The sequence below is a fragment of the Sphaerodactylus townsendi genome, linkage group LG08, assembly GCF_021028975.2.
Source record: "Sphaerodactylus townsendi isolate TG3544 linkage group LG08, MPM_Stown_v2.3, whole genome shotgun sequence".
In the NCBI taxonomy this organism is placed as follows: domain Eukaryota; kingdom Metazoa; phylum Chordata; class Lepidosauria; order Squamata; family Sphaerodactylidae; genus Sphaerodactylus; species Sphaerodactylus townsendi.
In genome coordinates, this window is record NC_059432.1 from 78,254,712 (window position 1) to 78,279,897 (window position 25,186).

Consider the following 25,186-nt stretch of genomic DNA (forward strand, 5'->3'; position numbering starts at 1 on the left):
GTACGGGGTGGGGTTTACACTCAGGTCTAGGAAACTCCTGCAAATAGTTTAGTGAATTCAGTTGCCAGGCAGGATATTGGGTTGGATGATGACATCTCTTTCACTTCTCTGTCACCTATAGCAACTCTGAGCCATGTAGTTTTCTGAGGCATACCAGAAGTTCATGCATGGCGTCTCCCCTTTCAATTAAATAAATTAGTTTATCATGCTGTTACCTCTTTTTAAAATAAATCAAAGATGGTATCCCACATTATGTACATATGTATATACCATATAATCAAGAAAATTCTCTATCTAATACTCAGAGGGATGTGAAAAATTTCCTGTTAATTCAGAAAATATATTACCCCTTTCCCATATGTTGCTATTGCATGTTTTGGACATTTACTGTCTGTTGTTATTTTCTCCATTGGCTTAATTCACTACTCACAAGCATATATATCTCCCTCAGAGGTATGGTGACAGTAGCAATTTTCTTTTCTTTGGTTCACATGACTGTGGATCACCTTGGGCTCACTTCATCAATTCCCTCCTTGCTGACCTGATAGTAATATTCTCAGATCTGACAAGAAGTCAAGGCTTTCTGAAATGGAAAGTGATGGATATTTTCCACAACTAACTTTTCCAATATTGGAGGGGGGAAGGAGAGAGTCATCTCTACTACTGTGGAGCTACTGGTTATGGCCTGATTAATCTGATGCTTATGTCAAAGGGCAGGATAAGGGCTCCTTTGTATGCAAATTCAGCGTTTGGTAATCATGGGGGAAATGTTCCTATCCTGCTTGTTATATCAATAGGCAATTGGTAGGAATCTGGCAAATGGCAGCAAACTGATCCAGCTGGATGCTGGCATGGATGAACCTTTCCCCATTCCTGCCACACACACTGAAATCATCATGTGAAGAAGTTTTTAGTCTCAGGGGAAGAGCCACAACTACAGGTTAATCATATTTTAAATCCTTTGCTTTATTGGCTAGCCATTTGGAAATCTTTAAAATGAATCAACATTCTGCTTTTCTCATTATTTTTATTGTTTTTATTGTTTTTGATCTGCACCTATGAACTAAGTATGCCAAATATAACCACAACAACTTAAGTTAAGATGCAAGGCATTCACAAAGCCTTTAATGGAAAATCTATGTTCCCATTTTAAGGGCGGAAACTTGGCATCAGAAGACAGATCCAGCTCCATGGTATGTGGTCCCCAAAATATTTGGCTGGATAAAAACTAAGTGTAGCTTTGAAGTTTCTTATAAAATGTCCAGTGCCATACCTGGCTCAACAGCGGGAATAGATGGATTATTACCATTAAAGGAACTACATTTCACTGGTTCACAATTTATTTGAGCACAAATGCAGTTTAATGGGGAAAAATAAAAAGAGCTCTACAAGAAATCTTTATGGCACAAATGGGAAAACTATTCCAAATCCCTGTTTTTCTCTAACAAGGGATCTATTGGGCATATTTTGGAAACAGTTCTAAAATATGTCAGCAAGTTTTATGATAATTCTTCAGAGGCAGTGTTCTGCACAGGATTAATTTTACTTGGATTTTAATTGCCTGTCTAATTATCTTTGTTATTCTGTGCAAAGAGGTGTAACTTTATGTCTTGGATTTATTTTTGATAACAATATTAAATTCCACCCACAATTACTTAATGACTTAGTGATAGATCATACCAGACTGCGTAAGGCATACTGGATAAACACCATTCGAATCTATTGCCAGGCAAGTATCAACTTTCCATTCTATATCTGATGCTTCATCATGTTAATTTTGCTAACAGGACACTGTTTACAAGTTGATCTGTGAACTTTAATTGCATTTTAGTGAAAAGAATGGTAGTTAATACATGTGACATGGGTACTCATTCAGAATAACTGCTGCTGACCAAAAGCTAGTAATGTAAAGCATCAAGTACTGTATTAATACTTTGTCCCACAGAATTCAATCTAAAAAAATTGCCCCTTTGTTAGATGTAGCAAAGGAACACAGGGACTACTTATATAAATCCCCAAAGTTGTTGGTTTTATCCAGCCAAAGTTCCAGCCATAAAACAGTCTCATAGTTGTGTTCAGTGGTGGGCTGCATTTTAAAGAACCACATCCTAAGATCAGCTCTTCTCCCGAATCTCAAGTATACTCTCAATCCCCATTCAAATTCTGCTTTTACATGAAGGGAGATTTTGATGTATAGTTATGTCAAATTAGCAATTAATTACACAAATTTTCAATACAGAATGTAAGCTTTGCTGAATTAGTTCTCGTGTTCTACAGATGTTATAGCAAGTGGCAAGAATTCTATCGTCTTTCTTGCCCAGATAGGGAGAATTTTAGATGCATAGCCTCTCAGAGACAATGTATAAGTCCTGCCTAAACAGATGTCATTTTTGTTTGGACAGGTCAATAGTGTATAATTCTCTGAAGACAGATGGCTTTTAAAGGAATCTTTTCATTAGAATGAAGCACTATTTTCCCTCACACTTCCAGATATTTGTGTTTTTCAATCTGATTCTAAATTTCAGATATAATACAAATATCCAAGCTATGAATTCTGAGGTACCTTTAAAATTGAGGGGAAGGGGGAAAAAGGTAAATGTGTCAAACTCTGGGAAAATTTATTTATGGATAGCAATGCAACTCTCAGTGCCATGATACGTTCGATATGTAACCAAATCAGATTTCACAGAAAGTCAATGAAACCAGTGGTGACCTGATCTTTCAGCATAGGTGGGTTGGCATTCCAACAACTGTAATCCAAAAAATGTTGTATCGTTTGGACACATGGGAAAGAAGCACTGTAGAAATTTCAACAGGACTAATTTCTAACCATGAATCAATCCACACAGAAAGCATATTTTCTAGATACCACAAATACATGATAGAAACATAAAAATCTCCTTATGATGGCAGCCTTATGCTGGCAGCCTACCATTCAACAAAAATATTTACATGCCTCTAGTCTCCACCCTAAACACACCAAATAATCCAATGTCTGCAGCCAGGGTTTATGTTACAACTGCATCTGTTCCAGTTCCTCTAAAACACAGGTGTCAAACTCACGGCCCTCCAGATGTTATGGACTACAGCTCCCATCATCCCCTGCCAGCATGATGCCAGCATGATGCTGGCAGGGGATGATGAAAAGGCTGTGAATCCCTTTCCTATCGGAGAACTCTAAGACAACACCTATGCTCTAAGACTACAGATATCAGTTCCCCGGAGGGGGGGGGGTGGCTGTTATGGAAGAAGGGCTATGACATCGTATCCCACTGAGATTTCTAAATCTCCAGGAATTTCCTAGCCTGGATCTGACAATACTACCCCTCCTATTTCCCAGCAGTAGCGGGGGGGGGGGGGCGGAATCTGGCAACCCTAGTCACTTTCAATGCACTTTGCAGCTGGATTTTACTGTGCAGAATAGCAAAATCCACTTGAAAACAATTATGAAAGTGGATTGAAAGTGAATTGTTTTGCATGTGCAAAAGGGGCCTCGGGGCATAGGATTTTTTAATCTCACTAAAGATTCTAATGTTTTCACCCAAAGCATTTCTGCCCTGCTCTAATCAAGCTGATTAAAATATGCACTATGCCTTGGCAATATTTACCTTGGCAACACTACTCTCACTTTCTGACTGGGATAAAAAGATTCAGAAATCTCCATTCCCACTTGAGTCTGATAAAAGGAGCTTTGACTCTTGAAAGCTTATACCCTGAAACGCTCATTGGTCTCTGAGGCCCACTCCACAAACACAGGTTTAGAATTAAAAAAAAACCTGTTGGGGGAGGGGGGCAAAGATCCCACCTCTAAAACGCATCTGCCCCGTGTTTTTTCCCCAAAACGGTTTTTTTGAGAATCACACTATTTTTGAGTCTTTTAAAAATCCTGTGTTGCAAGTGAACAGCCAGGAAGGAGGCACTTTATTCACCTCTGTTTTCCTTTTTTTTAAAAAAAAAAATTGCGGCTTACATCTGCATAGCCATGCAGGTACAGATGGTTGTATCGTGGTATCGTGAGACATCAGCATAGCTGTGGGGTTCATTTGTGCATGCCTGCATAGCTATTCATCCGTGGGAGGTAAATAAAAAAATAGATGTGCCTCTTTGCAAAGGCACAACAGCAACCCACATTGTTTCCATGGGCTCCAATCACTGCCTACACGGATGCAGTTGAACGTGAAAACAGGAAAATAGGTTACTTTATCCCAACTGCAACCCACTATACATTTGCTGTGCAGAGCAGGCCTAAAGTGGATTCCATATGGGCCAAAAACAGTGGTGTGAAAATGGTGTAAAATGGTTTAAAACAGTGTAAAGGGATTTATACTGTTTTCACACTGCTGTTTTTGGCCAATGCGGAATCCATCTAAGACTTGAATCTAACTGTTCCACTGCAGACCAACATAGCTACCCTCTGAAACTATCTTCAGAGAGAAGTGGGAAATATATTTGTTTTTGCTTCATGTATGAGTTTCTCTCTAAGACCAGACAAATAATTTAACGACTTTTCTATGGTTATATCATCTCCTGTCATTAATTCAGCTGTGACCTTGAAAAAAGTTCTTTTGGGAAGTACAGTAGAGAAAAACCTAGAAACTTAAGGTAGCAAGCAAAGGAAAGACTTTTCGAGTTTGATATATAGTCCTTGCTCAGTGTGCCTGTCCCATCTGTTCTGGGCATTAAATTATCTGAGACCACTTACTTGTGCTCCAGAGACCAGACACTGGATCCAGTTTCAGCATTTGGTTTTGTAAAATTTCTGCTTCCAGTTGCATCCATTTAGGCTTGTTGCAAAGCTGGTGGCTATGCTATAGATTTTCACCAGTGCAACTCTGGGGCTGCTTGTCATTGTCCAAGAAATCTCATTAGCCTTAGGCAATTTCCCTGGTATTTGTGGGGTTGTTCCATCACGCACACACAAAAAGTTTTACTATTCTTCAGTGGCACATAAAAGTGCCTTGGAGACCTTTAGCATATGTAGACTTTGTGAAACAAACCTTAAATGCTAAATCTAGTTTTTCCCTGACAGTTCCTCTGAGCAGATGTGTAGGAATGACTGTCCAGCCTATAGCCTTCAGGCTCTTTTTCCTTTAGAGCTGAAGTGTGGCAATGGGTGTGTTGTTTTATTGCTCGTATGAGGTCCCAAAGAAGTTTGCTTGATAAACCGGATAAACTCAATCTGGACAAATATGATGAGCTTTCTGTCATAGTAGTCAAAATATTTTACAGGTAGATTGAAGCTGGATGGCACATACTTATTACAATTGTTCAGCAGCCATAGTTTGTAATGTATACAAAGATTTGTGCTTTCAAGTGCTTTTACTCCTCCAGATATTTACAAGGCAAATGGGGTGTAATAAAATTCTGCTTTTAAATTTATTTGCCTTGCTATGTAACTTTCTGTAAACACATCTCCAAGCCATTGGGGGCTGGGGGATGTGTCAGAGCCAGTATTTCTAACAATGACTCCATTTATTTAGGTTTGCATGGCTTCATTTTGCTAGTAAGACCAAGATCATAGATTTTGGCTGTACATACTTCCAAGCAATCATTCAAAAATATTTTTGAAACACACACACACACTTATGATTGTTTATAGCCTATGTACACAGATGAATCCAATATTTTACATGCAATAAAGAGCAACAGACAGAGAATTTGTAAACAGCAAGATAACTAACGAACCAGAGGAAGAGAAACTGCTTTATATAACAAGGCCAGATTGTAAATACCATGTCATGGAAGGAGGTTTAACAGTAATAAATTGACTGCTTGGTTTGTTTCTGACATATCTTTTTAGCTACATATTGACATTACAGCCTTTGTATGTTTAAGTCACATTCTGTTTAAGTCACAAGAAAGCTCTTTCAGATGATATAGCAAAGAGACTGGTCTAGAATACAAGTGATTCTAAACTGTTTCCATATTTATTGTGTCAGCCATGTGATCACAATGATTACATCAGGTCCTGACAAAGAATTACAAGTGGTCTTCAGTGAATGCAGCCAGAGGTATAATAATATCCTCTCACTCACACTGTGAAGATGACATATGGGTACTGAATCAAGACAGGACTCAAGTGCAATGGTTTGACTCCCGATTTGAGACTAAGGCCCTTTCCGCATGGGCTTAATACAGCACCCTGGGGATCGCAAAAACGCCGTCCCCAGGGAGCTGTTCACATGGGGGGCACAGCTGCTTCGCAGCCGTTAAGCCGTACTAACATCCTCGAGTGGCGCTTGAAAGCCGCTGTTTCCCAACTAACTTGCTTTCCGGCCCGAGGTTGTTGGGGAAAACATGCGACTTCCAACTGCTACCCGTCTGACGGCAGCGGCTGGAAGGCGCCATCCCTCCCCCCTGTCCCAATCGACTTACTTTCCCTCGCGACCCCGTCCGGTGTGGGCGAGGCCTATAAGGGACAACGCCCTGCTGCCCTGCGACTCCAGAGTGGTCACGCAGGGCAGGGGGCGTGTTCCCTGGCCTCGCAACGCACCGGACGGTCGCAGGGAAGGTAAGCCGATAGGGCGACGACCCTGCACGACGCCGTCGTCCTGGTAGTTTCTGGGACCGTTCGTACGAACGGTCCCAGGGGGGGTGAATGTTCACTTTTGAACTGTAATTTTTATTGAGGTTGCATTATGACACATATAGTAGTTTGTGGCTTTACTTTTAACATCAAATTGTTACTCAGATCCAATGGTGCATTTCATCCAAATATTCAAAAATAATTGAGTTTAAACATACAAATGACCTTTAAAAAGCTTGATCTCTTAGACAAGCTTTGTGAATCTGTTGGTAACCCTTCAGTGACTCCTGTCACTCATTGCCTGAATGTCACCTGCAGGCCACTTACAGTCAGAATGAAAAAATAAACAGGAGTGAAATTGAAGGAGTCTGTTAATTAAGTTAGAGATTTAGATCCAAGAGAGGGAAAAATATACATATATTAACCTGAGGATCAAAAATTTTCCCTGCTCACTCTTAATGTTCTTACAGAGCAGTTGGATATCTACAGTTGAATTATGGGGAGAAAATCAAATACACATGCTTTTAATGTGCAAATTCTATTCTGCACAAGGGAATCAATAATGAGCCAATTTTTAATGACCCCAGTTGAAATGGAGAGATGATATACATCATTTAAGGTATGTATGCATGTATATGTGGGTGAATTTATTCTCTCACTTGGCCGCAAGTGATCTGATCCTCCTCTAGTGAAGGAACGGAATAATAAATCTGGAAAGAACTTCCACCATCAAATAGATGAAAGCCCTGCACGGTGGCAGAACATCTCAACCAGCCTTCAGAGATATTCCTGTAGTGGAATATAAAGTTGTCAGCTGTTTAGACAGCCTCTTTAGTTGTGCTTTTAGAGCAGCTTCATCTGCACACATTAGCAGGTAGCGGTTTTCCCTGAAAGATTCACCTGCCAGGTCCAGCAACTCAGTTGAGAATTATTAAAGGTCCCCAAGGAGTCTGGGCTGTTCTCTTTAGTAATAATTCTTCTTTCTGCATGTGTCATACAATCACATTCAGGGTATATTAAGAAGTTTGCAGTGCACTCCTAAGAAGAATTACACCTTTCTGAGTCAATGGGCTCAGAAAAAATTAATTGTGTTTTGGATTACACAGTAAATCTTTTGGTTCATTTGATATTATAAATTCATAGGAATGGCTCTCTGCTCACCACAAGGCATTATGGTAAGAACATTGTGTTGATCTTCAAAAGATATAATATTTTACTTGATTGAAAACAATTCTATAGTATAAACTAAGCCCCTCCCATTGCTGTTCTCCGTGATTTAAAAAAACCACTTTTCTATTAGTTTCTTTTCCTAAGCTTTCACACCATTCAACTTTAGTTCAAGATCAACCTGGGATATTTTGATAAGTGAATTCAGTGAGAATGAAAGACAATTGTGATGAGACCATAGTAGATATGTGGTTAAATTAGTTCTATAGAGCACTGAAGAACCAATTTCTTCTTTTGCTGAAGGTCAAAGCAAGAGTCCGCTAAGCTTTCTTTATAAGCAGGAAAAATGAGTGCAGTACCAAGTCAACATTAGTAACCACATAATTATTTCTCGTGATCAGCAACCACACAATTCTTTCTCACTTTCCAGTGAGCCCCTGGATGTCCACCACACTTGAAAAAAATTACACTTCCTTGATACCTTGTAAAAGTCTAAGGTAGGAAGGATTGTGCTGTCTGGAAAAAAGTATCCTTCCTCCAAGTACATGGGCATACACAGATAATTTGTGGAGGCTATCCGGATGAAATCAAATAATGAAGCCTGCAGTTTAAAGCTCGACTCAGCCAGGCAGAGCTTATCATGAAACTCAGCACTTGGTCTGACCAGCTCCAGCTTTATACTGCTGGCTTTGCCCCCAACCTCCACTTTTAAAAATCAGGTGGAGCTTGAGCAGTATAAAGCTGGTGCTGGTACAGTTCGATTCTAGGTGCAGGCTGGTTGGTCAGTCTTTAACTGCTACTCAAAGCCTAGGCCGTTTCCGCACGGCCCATTAATGACGGCCTTGGGGCGGTAAAAACACCGCCCCCAGGCCGCCGTTCGCAGAGGCGCCGCTGCTGCAACGCAGCAGCGGCGACCTGACTGCGCTCCCCTCCCCCCAGGGCGGCGTCAGGCCGCCCTAAACAACGGTTGTTGTTTGAAGGCTTTTGTACTTCCAGCGGTCGCGAACAGCGCCAACGCCGGTAATAAAGGGTTGTTGTTGCGGGAAAACATCTTCAGCCCGTCCCGGTGCGAACGCCGCACTCGAACATGTCGCAAATCCGCTATCGGTATCACCATTAAACAGCCTAGCTGCAGGCGTCGCCAGCCCGCCCACACTGTCCTCCGACCTCCAGAGTGGGAGGGCAGCGTCGGCGAATAACCAACAACATTTTAATCAAAAGCGGCGAAAGCGATAAATAGCGAAGCCGCTCTGCCGGCCTTCCAGCTTCGCCATGCGTTCATGCGAGCGGGCCTGGCGCTGCGCCACCAGAACTCTTGGCGGTGAGGGCGCATCTCTAACGTCTTCGCGGGAAATGGCCCTATAGTTTAAAGCTTTGCCCAGCCAGGTAGAGCCTGTGTGAAACTGAGCACTTGGTCTGACTTGCTCCAGCTTTATATTGCTGGCACCATCCCCCACCCATACCCAAAGCTCCACCAGACTGGAGATGAAACTTGGGGCGGAAGGCTGTGAGGCTAGCAGTATGAAGCTGGAGCCGGTCAGACTAAGGCCCCTTCTGCACATGCAGAATAATGCACTTTCAATCCACCTTCAGTGCACTTTGAAGCTGTGCGGAATAACACAATCCACTTGCAAACAATTGTGAAATTGGATTGAAAGTTCTTTATTCTGCATATTCGGAAGGGGGCAAAGGCTAAGTTTGATGCTGGGCTCAGCCTAGCTGGGTCTTACTTTAAATTGCAGGCTTGAAGTTGGAGCTGACCATGTTGAGCCCAGCATCCAATAGGAGCACCCCACTCATGAATTCCTCATGGAGTTCAAGGAAGGGGGAGCCCAATTGAACATTGGCTAGTTTAAGCATTCTTAAATTTGTGCACCAAATTTGCAGCATAGTTGCAGGTGGCTCTCCTTAAACAAGCGCCCAAGTTTCATGAATTAAACTGGACCCCCTGAACTAAACATCACCAAACTGGGGGTGGGGGAGGGAATAAAGTGAGTCACCTGCAGTTACTACTGCAAATTTGGTGTCTCTAGCTTGAAAATCAGTGAAAAAAGATGAAAAATCCATTTATCTATATGGGTATTTGGCTTTTTTGGCTTTACCACAAAATTGTGGGTCCAATAAATCTGAATGTAATTTGGTGCACACCTCTACTTGGTAAGTGTATGATCCATCTGTAAGATACTTTTGGTAATGTGGGATAATTACCCCTGTCAATGACGGTAGTAATCTTAGTATTAATATAGCACTTAATGTTAAAATCACTCCACACATACACTATATTAGCCATCCTTCCATCCACCCACAATGTATATTATCTTCCTACTGCATATGGGGAAGTTCCCATATGACAGATCTAACTTGACTAAAACAGCCTAGTGAATTTGCTTCTGAATCAAAATTTGAATTGGAGACTTCCTAACTCATCAAACTTACTTTTCAGTTTTAGAACACCCCTAGAATACAAGTATACTGTTTACTTTGAAACACAATATTAATGACTTTTTTACTTTACTTTTGTTCACAGTGTCCATGTCATATATGACTACCCTGATGATTTGTTCAAATCTTGAAACAAGCAGCATATCAAATGTTCCTGCAGTTAACGTCATTCAGATGGTAGCAGACAAGATAACTATTGGTGGTGGCCACATGGCGCATATACACAGCCACATACCAGTAGCCAGTCATCATTTAGAGGTTCATAACTAGCCAGAATTTGACTAGGCAGATTTGGCAGCCAAACTCTATTGCGTTTTGCAGTATAGAAACAGGTAACTGCTGTTGGACTGAGCAGCAATTTTTTTCCCTATCAAAATTTGCTGAGAAGTTAGTGTTCTTTTCATTTTTCAAAAAAACAAACTACTATACGCTGCAGGTTGGGAAGCTTGGGCTAGCTAAGATGATAAAAGTTAGTTTAATTAATTGTATGTTAATGAGTCACAACTAGCAAGGTCAGAGAGGGACACAAGGTTCAGTTAATTTGGTGAGGATCCTGAAACTGCTTACTTAGCAAGTAAAGGACTGCCTCCTCTCGTATTGTCCAGCCCACCAATTAAGATCTGTCTGGCAAACTCTTCTTTCTGCTTCTCCCTTTCAGAGGTGAGACAGGTGGAAACCAGAGGCAGGCCTTTTTAGTAGCAGCAGATCATCTATATAATCCCCTTTCCCCTGAGGTTCACCTGGAGTGTACTTTGTTGACTTCTAGGCATTGAGTCAAAATGGTTCTGTTCATCTTTTTTTTAAAGTGATCAGCCTGATTTTTATAGTGTATTTTATCCCAGAAACTGTTACATTTATTTTAAGCTGGTCAGTGCTTTATGCTCTAGCTGGGCTTTATTGCTGGATTTTAATTATGGACCAATCTAGAGCATGTGGCAGCGGGGCACAGCACCACTTCAGTGCTGCCCTGCCACCTCCAGAAGGGCTTCATGGCATCATGAGGAGACTAAAAAACAATCTCTCCGCCATTGACGACTTTATGGACTTCTTCCACCCAAAAGAGTGGCATAAGCCCAAAGCCCCAGCACCATTATTCTGGTTGCCAAAGGCTGGGAGGAAGCTGACTGATGTTACTCCACCCTCTGATTTGCCCCAGAATGCCTCTAGCCATGCTGGTGCAACTTTTTGTGCCAGCAAGCAGAGGCTTCTGTGTTGTGCACCATGGAGCTGTGAGGTGCCCAGCCACCAGGGTAAGTAACCCCCCCCCCCAACTCATGCATTTGCCCCTTGTACCAGTGGGGTGGCCACTCATGCCAATACAGGGTGGCTTCAGAGGAGGTTCCCCCCCTCTGTAACTTTTAGTGATTTGTTGTTGTTTGTAAGCTTCCATGGGCAGGCTCCCTAGAATGGCACCATAATTTTCCCCTAAATAAATACAGGAAGGATGTTTCCTTAAACCTACCAATCAAGACTGTTTTGTTGGGTGAAGCTGGAACAGATGTACAGTTGGCAGTCTTCTAAAATTACAGATATTAGTTCCCCTGAAGCAAATGGCTGCTTTGGAGGATGAACTTTATGACATTATACCCCACTGACATCCCTGCCATCCCCAAACCACTCCCTAGGAGAAACTCAAGCACAATTATTAAAGGATTTTTGAGCAGACTTTTAGAATTCATTATACTGGACTGCTTTAAGGTGAGGCATTTTGTTATTCACAAAGTAAATGGGAATGTTTTAAAATTTCATATTTGCACTGTATCTTTTTATGCTGTCAAGCAATATGTCTAGAAATGAAATATGTTTGTTACTTAACACAGATTTTCTAAACGAAATGATAAGATACTGGCAAAGAAGTAGCAATAACACTGAAGTATGCTTTTAATGAACAAGTTTTCCCCTATATGCTTCCTTTTAGGGGGGGAAAAAGCTCTTTGGTGAAGAGCAGATTGATCCCATAAATAACTCATTTGCAGTGAATATAGATTTTGCAGCTCCCATTGCAGTCAGTGGTTCTTTCTCTACAAAATGAAGGAAGTGGGAATTCAAACCCTGATCTCCATAATCCCAATCTGTATCTGTATCTGTATCCAGTACACCATACTTTTTCATTACAAAATTTAGCCAGAGGGGAAGAAGTGTACACTTGTCTTTTTTTGGTTTGGGTTTTTTTTAATGTGCACAAGTAACATTATAGCAATCTAAGACTAGACTGTCCATGTTGCCACATCCCTTTCCTTTCCCATTAAACTGCATTACTGTTTCCCACAAAGTGCCGAATTTAGCATCTCCATTCCCAGAGAGTGGTGAGATCAAGTTGGAAGTTAAATTATTTATGTAATGATTTGCATAGCACATGGAGTTGTAACACTCTGCCTCCCACACACTATCCATTGGCACTGAAGCCTTGATAAATTGTTGATGAGGGCCCATCCTGAGCTCATACAAAGCGTCTTTGACATTTCTGTGTTTCAGATCAAGTACCATATGAAGGAGTTACTTTTACACTTTCATTCTGAACAGCCTGACAAGTACAATCTGTCATTCAGTTCTAAAGGTTGTATCTGTATCACATTCGCCAGTTAGTACTTGCTGTAAGAAAATGCTGTTTTTTCTTAATAATGATGTTCAGCTACTAAGTAGCCAACCTAATTTTTTTAGTTAACTCAACAGCAGTTTTTAGAAATATTGTAAATATTTGCAATGTAATGTTCACTGGCAATCAATACATATTTCACTACACAAAAGGGAGAGAAATAAAATTTACTGGAATGCTCAGTAGGACTGCAAATTTGATTGATTTATGTGGTACTGAAGGTTAGTACACGGAAGTGTTAATTCATTAACTGATGCGACCAGTTAGTAGTGGAAATGGAATCACTGAGGCTGCAAGTTATAGACATCTCTTCTGAGGCTATTTTGATTCTGGAGTGTTACTACAATAGGGAATAAAAAAATAAAATATGAATGAGACTTTTCTACAAATGAGTCATATATTTTATTTATTAAATTGTAATTTAATTTCTACTTCCTTCAATATCTGAAGTCATTTGTGCTGAGACATTATTATTATTGTTATTAAATTTTGTTTAATATCACAGCTGGGGTGCTGTGTGGTTTCCGGGCTGTATGGCCGTGTTCTAGCAGCATTCTCTCCTGACATTTTGCCTGCATCTGTGGCTGGCATCTTCAGAGGATCTGAAGATGCCAGCCACAGATGCAGGTGAAACGTCAGGAGTGAAAGCCTTCAACAATATATTGAATATTACAGCTGCCAGTTCTTTAGATGGTTGCTGGCCTTTCAGTGTAATTGAAGCTTCACCCAGAAGCTTAGGACATAGTAATGTATTGACATAGTATTTGTGCAGATCCCAGCAGGGCTGCCTTCTGAATCTAACAAGTTGATTTTGTTAACTTGAAGATATTTCAAGTGCCACCCTAATGTTTTAAGAATGGCATCCAGGGTGCCAATTACCACTGGAAAACCTCAGCTGGTTTGTGATAGTCGCTGAAGCTCAATTTTCAAATCATGGTATTTAGTGACCTTCTCATGTTCTTTTTTGTTACCCAGCTTAACAGTGTACAAACTTATTTTTATAGAGGAATGGGGAATTACTTGGCTTGGCAATGCTAGAGGTAGGCTGGGAGGGGATCTTTTTAGACTATGTATATCAGAAACAGCTTGAAACGTATCTGCAGAGAATTCACAAAAGAGACCAAATTGTAGTTTAAATATTTTTATATAAGTTTTGGTTGCAAACAATCACACAGTGAAACGTTAAGGTACATACACACAGTTCCTAAGTATATAGATAGGGAGGAAAAGATAGGTGGGATGATAGAATGGGAGTTGGGGAAGCAGGGGACTTATACGTTACCAAAGATCTGCAGAGGAGTTCCAGAAGAAGGCAAGGATCTCTATGCCAGCATAGGGACCCAAGCAAAGGACGATATATCATGTCTCACACCAACTTAACCAAGGGAGGTTCAGGCTAGTAATGAGCAATGAGCTTAAGGTGAGCAGGACTTTTATATGGTGGATCACTAGTTTGGCATGAAAAGAGACCCTTTGCATTAGGTTTCGTTTCTTGCCTCTATGCTGGTTGCAGGGCTGAGCTAATTAGCAGCTCTATCTATTGATCTACTTCCCGGAACAATGGGGCCAATTGGTCCTAGATTATATCAGTGAAACCTTGAATAGTTTATGCAGAGGTACTTCCTAAAGTCTCTGCCTTAAGTATACAAATTTGGCTGAGGCTTGGTGAGTCAGGAAGGGATCTTGTTGTTAGGGAGATTGTATCTGAAAGGTGGGGGAAATGCAAGGAAGAAGCAATTGTTAGGAGAAATGTTTTCTCAAAGGCACAGTATCAGGGACTTCCAAAGAAACAGCTTAGCGAGGTGTTCAGGAGTTCTACAGACTCCATTATGCTAAAGGAATACTCTGGCAGGGTGAGATAATCAAAGATTCATGTCCTTTTTATGAGACTTCCAGATAGCATTGCCTGGAGTAACTCATAGATTTCTGCAAACAGATTGTTTTGCCTTAGGCTTGCTCTCAGCTTGGACACTCTGCTATCCACCCACACAAACATGGAAACTGGCATTTTGCAGCACACAGTATGAGAAACAATATGAAATTCAATATTTCATAAGGCAGGGTATACAGGGCAGGGTTACATTTTCAATGACCTTGCTGTCACCAGGTACTTTTATGTCATTGATGGTCACTTCCTTGTCCTCGATCACTGTGATGTCCAGTGTATTATGTGCCAACATTTTGTCTGTTTGGATTCAAATGTCCCACAAGATCTGATTGAGATTGTATTCAACTTCCCTAGAGACACTAATGAGAATTCAGCATGACACACTGGATTACAGAAGCATGCATTCTCATAGAGATGTGCTGCTTTCTTGGGAGAGCCTTCTGAGCTGAAGCCATTTATGCAAATCAATAGATTCAGAGAGTTACTTCCTAGGGAACAGTGTATGGAGACATCTCTGTTCTGTGGGGCTCCTCCTTCTCCTTCGGCTTGAAATGTGAAGGGGATGCCTGGCTCTGGAAGAGTTTCCTGATTCCTTCTCCCTCCACAAAGCACTATATTTTGGGATGCACTTTTTGATAGAAAGGAGTTAGAATCCTGGGCCTAGACAGTATTGTGTGATACAGACCTATATGTGAAAAGGCCAGATCTATTAGATTTTTCCATGTCAAACAAGAGTAGGATATTAGATAGTTTTCACTTTGGGGCCTTGCTTAACCCATACTTCTTCACCGTGAGACTTATATCACGGTTTGGCAAGCATATGAACGGGGTCATTGTTTTGGTTTATGAAGAAAAAGTGTCAACAGACTGTATTGATCCTTGTTATAATGACTTGGATTGTTTAAGGATTTAAAGAGTCATAAAGAATAAGTATGGTACTCCTGAAAAATGGGAGAATACAAGAAGCCATAACCTGAGCAAAAAGAGGTTATATGGAGAGTTTTTTGAGTCAGTTGTTATTGTTATGACAATTGATGTCCAGCATGCTAGTCAAAGAGCTCGATGTCTTGAGGTAAATGCTCATCCAGGAAAAGGAATATTGTATTGGGCATTTAAATATACTTGTTTATGTTTGGTGTTAACAGCTTAAACCTGCAATGGTTTATGCTTGGTGTCCCATATACAAAGAATGAGTCAGGTGTGGAATGCTAGAATCTAGTCTACAAAAGAGCAGATATTAGTTTTGTAGCATTAAAAAAAGGCTTCTGGGTTTGGATTCTTGCCCAAAGGATAGAGTGTGAGAGGCATTCTTTTCCCACGTTACTGTGCTATTAAGTTGAAAAGGATTTGCAACCGTGTAGAAAATGTAATGTAATGTGTCATTTTGTGCTGAACAAAAAGCAACAATGAAAAAAGGGTCTGACTATACCAGCACTGCTTTGACTTTAGAAAACATTAATAATAAATTGGCCTGTTATCATTTATATTTCTTTTTAATTTGTAGAGTTGGAGTGGCACTAATAGGGAAAATCATGCAGAATGATCAAAGGTGCTTTATTATATGAATTAGCATGAATAACAGCAATGAGTAAACTAGTGTTAAGTCATCACAGACATAATTCACTCAATTGACATGTGATTGACTAGAAATTCAGAGTGTACAAAAGCAGGCATCTAATGAGAACCTACAATAGGAATATAACTTGATTCCAGCTGTACATAAATGTAGAATTTTCTTCATGGTTTCTGTTTTGTTGATACAATACCAATCACCTGTCATTGGTTACTATATTTCACAGCTTGTCTAGTAACTATTAATTTTGTAAACATTAAGTATTCAGAGAGAAAGTGCATGACAGGAAAATGCTCAGATGCTTTCTAGATTTAAAAATTGAATTCCAAGGGTACTGGAAATCTCGTTTTAGCACCAAAAATTCTTTGGATCAGTCATACTTGAAATGTCTTCACTTCTACCATGACAATCATAAGCTTATTTCTTGCTAATTTCCTGAAAGTGTTTTTTTTCCCTATTGTATATTTTTTTTTTACTACAATGACCAGTACTAATACTGCTTCTATACTGGTAGTTGTACTTCTCTTTCGGTTTTGGTGAAAAAGCCTTGAAACTTGCATTCTTCAGTATGTATGGTAATCAACTAGTTTTTCTGACTCAAGTGTTCTGTTCATGACAAAGTTAGTGCTGAACTTTACTGCATCTAGAATAGGAATATACCCTGAGAATACACCTGGAAAAAGTGTTGGTATTTGGATAGAACCATGAGTCTGAGATGAGGTAGCTTCTTTAGGAGTCTGCCAGACAGTTGGTATCTTGTTCAGAAACCTGTTTTATGTGTCTCAGCTTTAGGAATAAGGTGGGTAGATCCTGTGAGTGTGTTTGTGTGTATGTATGCATGTGTGAGCACGCACAAGCACGCAGTGGTTCCTAAACTGTAAAACCACCCTGCAAACCCATTTATCTGGCTCTTGCTCTTCTAAATTTTAAATGCCAGATTAAACTATTTTTATTTCCCTGGATTTTTAATGACATTAGCATTTGGGTGATCTCTGCATTCTATTGCTTCTGCTGCTTTTTTGTTGATTTTATTTATGAACTTTTGGCTTCAATCCTAAGAACACTTTCCTTGGAGTAAGGCCCATTGAATAATGTGGAGCTTTCTTCTGATTAGACTTGCTGTGGATTTCTTCCTTTGTTGCATATTTGATTCATACTTGTCAAGTTTTCTAAAGACATGAATATGATATTAAATGAGGCTCAGATATTTGTATATAACATGAATGGATAAAATGTACTTAAAGGATTACCTGTATTTGGCATGCATGGTTTTTTAAAAGTTATCAACACTTAAGGAAGTTAAAAAAATTAAAAACATTTAAGTATGTGCCCTGCTGCAAAGATAAATATTTTCATATACATATTTTCTTGTTAATAGACGCTATTTCTGATGTTCACTTGTTTTCTTAGCTCAGACTGTAATTAGATTGCCTAGTATGAGTGACATATGCAAATGCTCAAAAATATTCACTTTTTCAGGAGCTCTGAATTGGTTCTCTCCTTTTTCACCTGCATGTTCTTTCACCACTGCTTAAAACTGTAAGGAGGATACACAGTGTGCAAAGCTGAAAATGACTGGGAGGTTGAAAACCACTTAATTTATATATTATCATATGTTTATATATAATTTTAATATAGAGAAATTTTTGTTTATATAGATATTAATTTATCTATATTGGAAGGTGCCTTGGCCAGCATGCAGGATTCTTTAACTGGCTTGATTTGTAATTTTTTAATTGATTGGTTGATTGTTCACACTAGAATGCTTCATTCTTCCTCCACCCCCTCAACTCTCAGACCTTTGCTTTTGTGAAGGTCGCACATAGATTTCCCAGCCTTCATGATGGTTTGATTTGGACTCAGTATACTGCTGTCATGGAATTTTATGTCAATCAAGTATTTTATATGGAACGCATGTGTTTTCCATAGGATTGATTTCATCAACTTAGTATAAGTAGTCTTGAAATTGCAATGCCTCATAAAATCAGCTTGTGAGATTATCTGTAAAGTTAACAAGCAGGCAAATCTTTCTCTGCCTTCTACATAGAGATAACATCCTTGAGAGAGTGAGTCATTCAACCAGCAAAAATCAGATTCTTTTGTTTCCTATGAATGGCTGGTCTTCTGCCAAAATAAATCCCGGAACAAAGAACAATCAAATGGTTACTTGTGTTAAATACAGAGTTGTGCTATGCATGCCCAGAGGAACACAGTGCTTTGGATGGTGAGAAATCAGGTAATTTACTAGAGGTGTGATTTTTTTTTAATATATAAGCACACACTACACAGAGAGTCAGTGTGTTGTAATGGTTAAGAATTGTGGACTCTAATCTCCTCCACATGAAGCCTGCTGGGTGACTTTGAGCCAGTCACAGTTCTCTAAGAACTCTCTCAGCCCACACAAAGGCAGGCAATGGCAAACTACCTCTGAACTCTCTGGCCTTGAAAATGGTATGAAGTTGCCATGTCCACTGTAATTTAATGGCACACACACACATGCATGTGCTTGTACACACACACACACTCTACACAAGCTTTTAGCAAGCTATTATGCATGAATTACCAGATCTAGATAATGTTACTAGTTCCTCAGTGAAGGTAGGGATTCCCCCACCACACCTCTTGTTTTCCATTACTATTTGGGGCAGTGGTGGGAGAATTTTTTAAAAATAGCGGTTGGGCTAAAGGTATGCCATCCCCAGAAGTGATGTCACACCATTCTAGTGAAAGATAGGTGAATTCTGCATAGCAAAATAATAATGGATTGCATCCATTATTTTTGAATCTGGGTCCATTTTATTTCACTTTTGTCCTTGGCACGGGTGCCCATTTTTCATGAAGGAACTGAGTTGAGGTCAGGGAGGAAACAATCCGTTTTCTTTCAGCTTCTTCGCATGAACCGGGGGGGGGGGGCGGGCAAATGGCACCTGGGCCCTGCCACCCCTGTGGCTCCCATCCACCCCCCTACTTACCTTAGTTCAGCCGGCTGCAAAGATCAGCTGGCTGAAAAAGCAGTCTGCTCCAGCCAGACTGCTCTGGGCCACAGGACCTGGCTGGTAAGGCAGGCCCCACCCCATGCACCCCATGCAGGGCCCCGCTCCCTGCCCCCCACTAACCTTTGTTCAGCCAACTGAAAAAGCAGCCTGCTCCAGCCAGGCTGCTCCAAGCAGTGAGGCCTAGCTAGTGGGGCAGGGGCAGGCAGGGTGCCCAGCAGTGGCCTGGTGGGGCAGTGGTGTGGGGGCAATTTTCTGCCCCCCAAGTGACCCAAACGGCACGTGCCCAGGGCACGGCCCCACCCACCCACCCCCGCCCTGTGGTAGGTGTGCGACTGCATGAACCGGCTATTTTTTTACAATGCAAATGGAGCTACATGGGTGCAAACATCTCATTTTTTCCTGCATTCTGACTGGCTATTCCAACACTACAGCTCCCCTTCTGCCTGTCCCCGCCCTCTGCTAAGGAAATGCTTCTGATTGGTGGAGAATCTACAGTAACCCTGGGAGTCCAAGAAGGATTTCCCCCTCCCATTTCTCCAGCGTGGAAAAAAAGTTTAGACTTTGAAACTGTGGCACATGTAAACATGAAACAAAAAAGCAAAAAAAAACCCTTAATGTTGTGATATACAAAATAATAAAATCTGTTCAAAAAGTGAGCAAAGCAATATGTCCCATATCCAAAGGTGTGCATCTGCCCAGCTACATGCTGTGTGGGACTAGGTAGCAGACCATGGAAAACTCACCACAACCAGTTGAATCTGGCCCGGAAAACCCACCACAACCAGTTGAATCTGGCTGTGAAAGCCTTTGACAATACAATGAATACCTTTTGTTTCCTCAAAGTGGGGGAACTCATTTATTCTATCTCTCTAAATTAAGTAGTGTGATGTTTCTAAAAGAGTGCTGCAATCATCTGAGTTTTGTTTAATAAGGATGGAAGACCATAAAGAAACAGATGCAAAAGTGGTGGGATCTTCCATTGGAACTAATGGCAAATAATAACAAAATAGAATTACAAAAATGAAATGACAATAACAATGAAAAACATGATGAAACAACTTGATAGTGAAACAAGATTTTTTGTTGTTTTTTGAAGAAAAAAACCTTCAGAAATGAAACAATGCACAAATCTGCCACCAACTTGAACAGTCTTGTAGGAACTTTTTCCAGCTTTCCTATTCTTCTGTTAGTTGACAAAGTCTCCTCCACCTGAAATTTTTGCTGTGCCTTTGTACTGCAATAGTAGTGCAACTTCTTTGGTGTCTCTGGTGTCTTTTTAAGGACACCAGGTCCACGTGTGTGTAGCTTTTAAAAAGTGGCTAATACCTTTAAAAATATTTCAAACCTGTTTGGGGGATGCTGCAGGCTGATTTGCTTTCACTTTGATTTTTCTCTTTGCTGATGTCTGGCTGACTCTTATGCTTTATCTTCAGAGTGTGGCTTCAGTTATTCCATGGCGAGGATGGAAATATACTCTGGCTATATCTGCAGAGATGTTTTCCAGGCAATGTTAATACAGTTACTGATTTAGTGAAGTGAAGTGGGGCTTGGAATGTCCATGGTTTATTCACTATGCCAAAGAAGGGGGATATCTCAAAAGCATGTGTGCACACAGGGGCATGCACCAGTGTGGTCTACCATGAGGAACACATGCTTAACATGCATACATATGCAGTGAAACTCCCCTAATTCCAAAGTCCACCAGTAACCCATTTTTTAAAATTTCTTTCTTAATGCAAAAAGGCCAGTTTTAAAAGATACATGCTAATTATAAACAGACTGTGGTCTGTCATCAAGACATGATTGTGGAAACTTGATCTGGGAGTGTTCTTTGCATTAAATATATAGTTGGTTAGAAAATGGATAGGTAACAATATGATTCTAGCAGCTCACCCTTGATGGAAAGGTGGTATTTGCTGTTCTCATGAGAACATTTTTTGCCCTCACATCACTTTTCTTATCATCATCTCAACTGTTCATGCAACACCACTCTTATATAAAAGACACATTGTCCTTTGTAATGATCTGTATATATTTCACTAGGAGCCATCTGTGCCGTTGATTTTGATTAAGAACGAGAGCATCACAAGTGATCAAGATCTTCAGTCAAATGCTCACAGTCACCTGGAATGTTATTGAAGGCTCATGTTGTCATTTTTTTTTCTCCCTCTGCACAGTTTCTCAGACTTGGCATGTTTCACTGGGCGTATACCAGTTTCTTCGTTAGACTGACATGTGTGTGTGTTTCTTTAGGCGCACTCGTGAATCAGGAAAGAATAGTCATGATGGCAACAAGAATGTCTGGCTGCCACCCAACATTCCTTCTGAATCTTTAGAAGAATATTACCTGCAGGAGCCACTGCAGCTGAAGAAAAGAGCTAAACATCTCCTACCATTTGGGACTAAAGCCAAGACACAATGAAATCAGTAGGGATGGGCATTCAGAACATAATCAGATTCCAGTCTGAACATGCCCTCTTTGTTAATCTTGGAAACACTAATCTGAATGGAATTACCTCCAATTTTTCATGAGTAACAGGGTTGCCAGACAGTTGCTGGCATGGCAGGAAACTGGGAGCTGAGCATACGGGGTAAGCAGTGGAATACTATCACTTTTAGGGCAAACCCAACAATGATGCCATGCTGTTTGAAATTCAGCAGAAACTCTGGGGGATTCAGCTACTTTACCAGAAGATTATAGAGTACCAAATACACCTATTTTTTAAAAGGGGGTCAGAGGGGAACCAGGCCAGTTAGCCGAACATCTGCCTCAGGCAAATTAGTAGAAACTTAAATTAAAAATAGAATTAGTAGGCACATAGAGGAACAAAGTCTGCAGAGGAAAATTTAGAATAGCTTCTACAAAGGGAAGTCCTACCTTTTCAGACTTTTAAAGTTCTTTGTGAAAGTGAGCAAGTATGCAGACAACAGTAACATTATATACTTGGATATTCAAAAGGCTTCAGACAAGGTATCTCACCAAAGACTCCTGCATTGTCCTATGAAATAAAAATTGTTTAAATGACAGGAAGCAAAGAATAAGAATAAATGGACAGTTCTCACAATGGGGAAAGGTAAGCAGTGAGGTTCCACAAGGATTCATACTGGGACCAGTACTATTTCATTTGTTTGTAAATAATCTGAACCAAGTTGGTGACCAAGTTTGTAGATCACAAAATTATTCAGGATGGTAAAAATCAAGGATGATTAGGAAGAGTTCCAGGAAGAGCTCCATAAAATGGGTCAGTGGGTAATGATGTGGCAAATGAAGTTCCATTTAAAGTGTTGCATTTTAGAGCAAAAAAATTTCTAATGTCAGGGTCTGAACTTGCTGAGGCTAAGGCGATATCCCCACTGCCGATTAATCCCGGGATACTCACCCGAAATATCCATGTTTCATGACAAACTCCCCACAGCAAAACCGCCGAACACAGATTTATTGCAGTTCTGGCGCTCCCCCCATCACGAGTTTTTCCCAAATCTGCTTGAATGTGAACCTTTAAAAAAAACACACATCTCCAATCCAGATCGCTGGAAAGGTTCTGGAGTCTAATGTGGTTTCAAATTTCCCACCGTAGAGAGTGATGCAAATGCCTTCCACCCAATCAGAGCGCAGCAGGCTGCGCGTCATGCACGCACAGTCTTTTATTGTTTTGCACCAGCTGAGTATCATTGTAACGTGTGCACTAGAGAACATTACTCACTTAAACGTTAGCATGCTTTTTCGTGCAAAAAAAGTTCTCACCCCAACATGGCATGATAGCCAATCAGGACGAGGAAGGAAGAGCCGCTGAGCAGATCGCGCATTCGATCACGTGGTAGTGGGGATTGCTGCACTGTTTGAAAGCGTGATTGAGATGGATGTCCTCATCACACACATGCTGCGGTGGGGAGGGTGAAACCTCGATGAAAAGGTGCCGTTTCTTTTGAAACCTGGTTGTACCTGTATTTAATTTTCAGTAGGGATTCGGCCTAAGAGGGGGAAAGATTTTGGGGCCATAGTAGATAATTCATTGAAAGTGTCAACCCAGTGTGCTGCAGCAGTGAAAAAGGCAAACACAGTTTTAGGAATTATTAGGAAAGGGACTGAAAATAAAATGGTAGATATATGTGGCCTCATTTGGAATGCTATCTGTAGTTCTGGTCACCATATCTCAAAAGGGACATCACAGAGTAGGAAAAAAGTGAAGAAAAGGGCTACCAAAATTATGAGGGAGTCGGAGCATCTTCCCTATGAGGAAAGGCTAAGGAGTCTAAGACTTTTCAGTTTAGAAAAGAAATTACTAAGGGGAGACATGATAAAGGTTTCTACAGTTATGCATGAGGTAGACATCATTGATAAAAAGAGATTTTTCTACCTTTCCCAAAATACTAGAAAGCATACAATGAAGTTGATCTGCAGTAGATTCGGGTCAGACAGAAGGAAATACTTCGTTACACAGAAAATCATTATAATGTGGAATTTACTATGAGAGAATGTAGAGATGTCTACAGGCATGAACAGCTTTAAAATAGGGTAGGAGAGATTCATGGAGGATAGGCCTACCTGTGGCTACTATGGTGACTAAAGGGAAGGTCCACATTCAACTCGACTCGCAGTGCCAGGAAGTGTTGGCTTTCATGCCTTGTTGTTGGACCTTCAGAGGAACTGGTTGGTCATTGGGTGAGACAGTGCTGACTAGAGGAAGAAGAGTTAGTTTTTATACCTCACTTTTCTTTACTTTTAAGACTCTCAAAGAGGCTTACAATCACTTTCCCACAACAGACACCTGGTGAGACAGGTGGGACTGAGAGAGTTCTGACAGAAACAAACCCAGTTCTCCATATTAGAATCTGCTGCTTTATGTGGAAAAATGGGGAATCAAACCCAGTTCTCCAGATCAAAGTCCAGCACTTTTAATCACTATGCCATGCTTTTTAAGTTTAATAGTTTAATACGGCCACAGTAAAAAAAAAGGAGGAAAAAACAACACACATCTATAACAGCAGAGTTCAAAAATTATTAAGCAATTAACTACTTGAATAAATATTTGACTTTCAGCTTGTTCCCTGACTAGGTAGGACCTTACGTTTATTATAAGCTAATGCACAAAAATTTGCTACTTACTGAGAGATGGTTACATGCTTGTCTTCCAACAAAATTTACTATGCCATGCTGATTAGACAGACAACTGGTCTGATCCAGCAGGCTTACCCTTATGTTCTTATGAATCATAGAGCAGTGTAATGCCCCTTATAGGTTCACCTCCCTCCCCCAGTCCTGGCCTACTGAGTCTCAGCAATGGCACTCAAACTTTTTTTTAAATGGCACACCTATGTTTGTTTCTGCACTCTATTTTCATTTGCCATTCTTTCCATTTCCTTGCAACAACAAGGGAATAGAATAACTCCAAACATATCTGATAGGTACCTTAGGCAATCATAACATTAAGTTCATGATCGAGGTAAATGATATAATCCTGACTGGCGTTTCCATGAACAGGAAGTATTTCCTCTCATTGTAGCACCATCTTAGAAACATAAAAGAGCTTTCTTGATGTGTCATGCTTATATTTTATCTGGGGTTTAGCTGTGCTAGGCAGGCACAAGTAAGTCTTTTTGGAAAGATAGAAATGAAGCCAGCCATTCCTTCAAACAGCAATAGATGCCACCCACTTGTTTTACAGATAACAGGTATAAATGATTGAGGATCTCCTTTGCTAAGTAAAGAACAAGTAAATACACACATATAAGCAAACTACCTAGATGACAGGAGGCAAACTCTGCTTCCGCATTGAGCGCTTGGCTGTTTGAAGCCTTTTTCCCTCTCCATCCTGGTGTGCAGTTTTAATTACCTGAAAAATGGGAAGTTGTTTCCTGCCTGCCTGAAACTAAGGAGGATTACTATAGTGTGAGAAGGTAGATGTAAGAAATATTTTCTTCTGGGGTCATTCAGTTATGCAATGAAAATTACCCCAAGAAGAAAAGGTAATCATAGATCTGCTTATCTGTGCTTATA